The sequence below is a fragment of the Gobio gobio genome, assembly GCF_949357685.1.
Source record: "Gobio gobio genome assembly, chromosome: 13".
Taxonomy (NCBI): Eukaryota; Metazoa; Chordata; class Actinopteri; order Cypriniformes; family Gobionidae; genus Gobio; species Gobio gobio.
Window position 1 is genome coordinate 47448731 of NC_137106.1, and position 7325 is coordinate 47456055.

The window sequence follows — 7325 nt, forward strand, 5'->3', positions numbered from 1 at the left end:
TTTGCCATCAGTTTGTCATTATTGCAAAACAATTTTAATAATGACAGGCTGGTTGAATATGATCATCCCTGCATATTTAATAATTATTATCAATATTTATATTATGCAAAGTAGTAAATATTTTTGAAAATGCATTAATTTGTCATTGGCTGTGATGACTGGAAAAAAATGAGTTGGCTGGAGTTAGTTGGTAAACTACAGCACCTTAATAACATTAAAAAATGAACGTATTTCAGTAATAATTAAAATCATAAATCTAGCTTTTTATACATCTTTTTTTAGATGAACATTTATTACCATTGCGTATTTTACCATGCTATAGTTTACATTCAACTTCCAAACACAGAAGTGGGAAAATTCCCTAAATACTCTTTATGATATTTCGTGATTGAAACATATTGAAATTATAATGAAATATAACTTCATATTTTTTAAATAAAGTTGTTTTCAGTGTAAAATTTCCATCCAATCTGGACAAAGTTGCCAAGGAAAATATTGATTATCAATATGACAATATATATCAATATTTAAACGAAAAAGTATTGATAAAAAATCTAATTAATTTAATACATATTAGGTCAAGTGTGCAATGCGGGATTGGCTGTTAATAAAGCCGTGCCTATGAAGAGCCAAATCAGTTACTTTTAAGGTTCTAATTGAATTGAGATGCTCATGCTGTCGACAACTGTTCATGTAGTTAGCTCACTAGGTTTTGAGACAAAGCCAATATCTTAGGTAGGGAAACAGCACAGAAAACAAGGTTAATGCCAATACATGTGGGTGTTTGATTGTTAATTAGACTAGAAGGCTCTGTCAGGTCTGATTGGAGAATGGGTGGAGGGAGCATGTGTGGCTGGTGAGCTGTCTGGAGTGTCTGAGACACATCTCACGCCTACTCCTTTATTTAGCAGACATTCACAGACCACCAGAACTCAGCCACCAGCTCTAACAAATGCAGACACCATTTGTGGGCAAAAAGAATGGCATCTTGTGTACTGAGTTAAGTTGGCTTTGCTTAGCAAACAACCTGTGGATATTAATTCGAATTGTAATACAAATTTTCAGGAAATGAGGCTGTTCGTTTCTCCAAGATTTACCACTGATCTAATTAAAAGGAAAACTCAGACATTGAACATAATTCTGTCAGGACCACTGTCGTCAAAGATGATTGATTGACTATTAGCATATAGTTTGGATTGGCGGTATGGTTCTGTTCTGGGCAAGAGCTCTGGGAGAGCAGCAATAACCCCCCTTGGAGTAAACAGAACAGAACCTACATAATGTATTGCAGATATCATTAATGTCGAAATACCAAAATACCAAATCCTGACTGACGAGAGGAGGAGCTGGGGATGGAGGAGGGTAAATAAGCTCTGGGGAAACGTGATAGCTGCTGATAGTACTGAAGGAGTTTATATACAGTATGTATGCTGTGATAGACAACATATTGCTATAGGTAGACGTGATCAGCTGATAGTCAGTGACCTGCCAGAACTGATGCTATGCTTGATTTACATTAAGTGACAGATTTGAAGTTTTAACATTTTAAATGTTTGTTTGTTCTGAAGTTTCTTACAATTTAATTTGAGCCTTTATGTCCTTTCTATCTGGTAGAAACTGATGGAAGTTTTTAAGTTTTTCTTACAGTCTTTATAAGTATTTAATTATGTTTACACTTTTATATTTTCATTTCTGATATAAATCACAGAGTTATTAATATATAACGGATGGATGGATGGATGGATGGATGGATGGATGGATGGATGGATGGATGGATGGATGGATGGATGGATGGATGGATGGATGGATGGATGGATGGATGGATGGATGGATGGATAGATAGATGGATAGATAGATGGATAGATAGCACTGATTCTTGAGATAAGGGACAAAACATGTCCCACACACAAAAGCCCTGTTTATGTTAAAAAGTAAGAATGTAAACACAATAAAAATACTTAAAAAGTTACATCTAAGAGAAATTTGTATACTCAGGACATTTATTGCTTATTCTTTTAATTCATTTCTTTAGTATTACTTTAAAAACACATGTAATTTAACCAATAGATAACTGCCAAACAAAGTGTTTAAAAATGCAACAAATAAAAAAATAAAAACACAGTTACATTAAAAGGCAGAAATCTTTAATATAACAAACAATACAACAAGTAAATATTGAATTATATTTTCCATTAAAAAATAGCTATAAAAGTTGTGTCCTCACTTTACGTCAACTCCATCAGGATTTTTTATAATTTTGGACGTTGGACGTTATAGATTTTTTAATATTTTAAACAAACAATATTGAAGTCTCTGCGGTCACAGCTTTAACATGTCAGCACCGTCATCGCAGTGTAATAGTTTCTGTAAATAGTTGTGGGACAAATCTTGTCATTTTGATATGTTTATTAACCCTGTAAGGCCCACTGTTGTAATATTACAACATCAATTTTAGCTCTATTAAAATAAACCTGTAGATATCTCTTTCTCTCTAAGACCACATTTACACAACTAATAGGTCCTATTGTTCAGTCTTGCAATGCTATTGGATGGAAGATTTTGTGAATAGGCCTGTTTACCTGGTCATGAACTCACACAACCTGCGGACTTGACTTGAAGCACATCATGAAGTTTTACTGGACTGGAAAAATCAACATTCAAGGAAGTAAAACTAAAAATGAGGGAAAAAAAACTAAATTGCTCCACTGCACAACATGTGATTAAGGTGGAAAAACATTCAATTTTGTCAACTCAATTTAATTCATTTTTTTGCATATCGTTAGCCTCATAGCATAATTGCCCAGATCAGATTGGCCAAAAAATTACTTAGGCAATTATGCTATGAGACTAACAATTCTTCTAATGCGATTTCATGATTCTACTAACATATACTGTATGTTTGGCCTCAGCTCAACCTTTGTCAACTCTGTCAGTATTTGTCAACTCCGTCAAACTCCATCAGCATTTGTCAACTCTGTCAGCATTTGTCAACACCTTCAGTATTTGTCAACACCGTCAGTATTTGTCAACTCTGTTAGTATTTGTCAACTCCGTCAAACTCCATCAGTATTTGTCAACTCCGTCAAACTCCATCAGTATTTGTCAACTCCATCAGTATTTGTCAACACCTTCAGTATTTGTCAACACTGTCAAACTCCGTCAGTATTTGTCAACTCCGTCAAACTCCGTCAGTATTTGTCAACTCCGTCAAACTCCATCAGTATTTGTCAACTCCATCAGTATTTGTCAACACCTTCAGTATTTGTCAACACTGTCAAACTCCGTCAGTTTTTGTCAACTCCGTCAAACTCCATCAGTATTTGTCAGCTCCATCAGTATTTGTCAACACCTTCAGTATTTGTCAACACCATTTGTCAACTCTGTCAGTATTTGTCAACACCTTCAGTATTTGTCAACACCGTCAGTATTTGTCAACTCGTCGAACTCCGTCAGTATTTGTCAACTCCGTCAAACTCCATCAGTATTTGTCAACTCTGTCAGTATTTGTCAACTCTGTCAAACTCCATTAGTATTTGTCAACTCTGTCAGTATTTGTCAACTCCGTCAAACTCCATCAGTATTTGTCAACTCCTTCAGTATTTGTCAACTCTGTCAAACTCCGTCAGTATTTGTCAACTCCGTCAAACTCCATCAGTATTTGTCAACTCTGTCAGTATTTGTGAACACCGTCAGTTTTTGTCAACACCTTTAGTATTTGTCAACACCTTCAGTATTTGTCAACACGTCAGTATTTGTCAACTCTGTCAGTATTTGTCAACTCTGTCAGTATTTGTCAACACCGTCAGTTTTTGTCAAACACCGTCAGTATTTGTCAACTCTGTCAAACTCCGTCAAAATTTGTCAACTCCGTCAAACTTCATCAGCATTTGTCAACTCTGTCAGTATTTGTCAACACCGTCAGCATTTGTCAACTCTGTTAGTATTTGTCCACACCGTCAGCATTTGTCAACTCTGTTAGTATTTGTCAACTCCGTCAAACTCCGTCTGCATTTGTCAACTCCGTCAAACTCCATCAATATTTGTCAACTCTGTCAGTATTTGTCAACACCTTCAGTATTTGTCAACACCGTCAGTATTTGTCAACTCTGTCAGTATTTGTCAACTCTGTCAGTATTTGTGAACACCGTCAGTTTTTGTCAACACCTTTAGTATTTGTCAACACCTTCAGTATTTGTCAACACGTCAGTATTTGTCAACTCTGTCAGTATTTGTCAACTCTGTCAGTATTTGTGAACACCGTCAGTTTTTGTCTACACCGTCAAACACCGTCAGTATTTGTCAACTCTGTCAAACTCCGTCAGTATCTGTCAACTCCGTCAAACTCCATCAGCATTTGTCAACTCTGTCAGTATTTGTCAACACCGTCAGCATTTGTCAACTCTGTTAGTATTTGTCAACTCCATCAAACTCCGTCTGTATTTGTCAACTCCGTCAAACTCCATCAATATTTGTCAACTCTGTCAGTATTTGTCAACACCTTCAGTATTTGTCAACACCGTCAGTATTTGTCAACTCTGTCAGTATTTGTCAACACCGTCAGTATTTGTCAACTCGTCGAACTCCGTCAGTATTTGTCAACTCCGTCAAACTCCATCAGTATTTGTCAACTCTGTCAGTATTTGTCAACACCGTCAGTTTTTGTCAAACACCGTCAGTATTTGTCAACTCTGTCAAACTCCGTCAGTATTTGTCAACTCCGTCAAACTTCATCAGCATTTGTCAACTCTGTCAGTATTTGTCAACACCGTCAGCATTTGTCAACTCTGTTAGTATTTGTCAACACCGTCAGCATTTGTCAACTCTGTTAGTATTTGTCAACTCCGTCAAACTCCGTCTGCATTTGTCAACTCCGTCAAACTCCATCAATATTTGTCAACTCTGTCAGTATTTGTCAACACCTTCAGTATTTGTCAACACCGTCAGTATTTGTCAACTCTGTCAGTATTTGTCAACTCTGTCAGTATTTGTGAACACCGTCAGTTTTTGTCAACACCTTTAGTATTTGTCAACACCTTCAGTATTTGTCAACACGTCAGTATTTGTCAACTCTGTCAGTATTTGTCAACTCTGTCAGTATTTGTGAACACCGTCAGTTTTTGTCTACACCTTCAAACACCGTCAGTATTTGTCAACTCTGTCAAACTCCGTCAGTATCTGTCAACTCCGTCAAACTCCATCAGCATTTGTCAACTCTGTCAGTATTTGTCAACACCGTCAGCATTTGTCAACTCTGTTAGTATTTGTCAACTCCGTCAAACTCCGTCTGTATTTGTCAACTCCGTCAAACTCCATCAATATTTGTCAACTCTGTCAGTATTTGTCAACACCTTCAGTATTTGTCAACACCGTCAGTATTTGTCAACTCTGTCAGTATTTGTCAACACCGTCAGTATTTGTCAACTCGTCGAACTCCGTCAGTATTTGTCAACTCCATCAAACTCCATCAGTATTTGTCAACTCTGTCAGTATTTGTCAACTCCGTCAAACTCCATTAGTATTTGTCAACTCTGTCAGTATTTGTCAACTCCGTCAAACTCCGTCAGTATTTGTCAACTCCGTCAGTATTTGTCAACTCCGTCAAACCCCGTCAGTATTTGTCAACTCTGTCAAACTCCATCAGTATTTGTCAACTCTGTCAGTATTTGTTAACACCTTCAGTATTTGTCAACACCTTCAGTATTTGTCAACACGTCAGAATTTGTCAACACCTTCAGTATTTGTCAACACCGTCAGTATTTGTCAACTCGTCAAACTCTGTCAGTATTTGTCAACTCCATCAAACTCCATTAGTATTTATCAACTCTGTCAGTATTTGTCAACTCCGTCAAACTTCGTCAGTATTTGTCAACTCTGTCAAACTCCATCAGTATTTGTCAACTCCATCACTATTTGTCAACACCTTCAGTATTTGTCAACTTCATCAGTATTTATCAACACCATCAGTATTTGTGAACACCGTCAGTTTTTGTCAACACCGTAAGTATTTGTCAACTCCGTCAAACTCCATCAGTATTTGTCAACTCTGTCACTATTTGTCAACTCCGTCAAACTTCGTCAGTATTCGTCAACTCTGTCAAACTCCATCAGTATTTGTCAACTCCATCAGTATTTGTCAACACCTTCAGTATTTGTCAACTTCATCAGTATTTGTCAACATCATCAGTACTTGTCAACATCATCAGTATTTGTCAACTCCGTCAGTATTTGTCAACATCAGTATTTGTCAACACGTCAGTATTTGTCAACTCCGTCAGTATTTGTCAACATCAGTATTTGTCAACACGTCAGTATTTGTCAACTCCGTCAGTATTTGTCAACACGTCAGTATTTGTCAACATGTCAGTATTTGTCAACACGTCAGTATTTGTCAACTCCGTCAAACTTCGTCAGTATTTGTCAACTCCGTCAAACTCCATCAGTATTTGTCAACTCCATCAGTATTTGTCAACACCTTCAGTATTTGTCAACTCTGTCAGTATTTGTCAACTCCGTCAAACTCCATTAGTATTTGTCAACTCTGTCAGTATTTGTCAACTCCGTCAAACTCCGTCAGTATTTGTCAACTCCGTCAGTATTTGTCAACTCCGTCAGTATTTGTCAACTCCGTCAAACTCCGTCAGTATTTGTCAACTCTGTCAAACTCCATCAGTATTTGTCAACTCTGTCAGTATTTGTTAACACCTTCAGTATTTGTCAACACCTTCAGTATTTGTCAACACGTCAGAATTTGTCAACACCTTCAGTATTTGTCAACACCGTCAGTATTTGTCAACTCGTCAAACTCTGTCAGTATTTGTCAACTCCATCAAACTCCATTAGTATTTATCAACTCTGTCAGTATTTGTCAACTCCGTCAAACTTCGTCAGTATTTGTCAACTCTGTCAAACTCCATCAGTATTTGTCAACTCCATCACTATTTGTCAACACCTTCAGTATTTGTCAACTTCATCAGTATTTATCAACACCATCAGTATTTGTGAACACCGTCAGTTTTTGTCAACACCGTCAAACACCGTAAGTATTTGTCAACTCCGTCAAACTCCATCAGTATTTGTCAACTCTGTCACTATTTGTCAACTCCGTCAAACTTCGTCAGTATTCGTCAACTCTGTCAAACTCCATCAGTATTTGTCAACTCCATCAGTATTTGTCAACACCTTCAGTATTTGTCAACTTCATCAGTATTTGTCAACATCATCAGTACTTGTCAACATCATCAGTATTTGTCAACTCCGTCAGTATTTGTCAACATCAGTATTTGTCAACACGTCAGTATTTGTCAACTCCGTCAGTATTTGTCAAC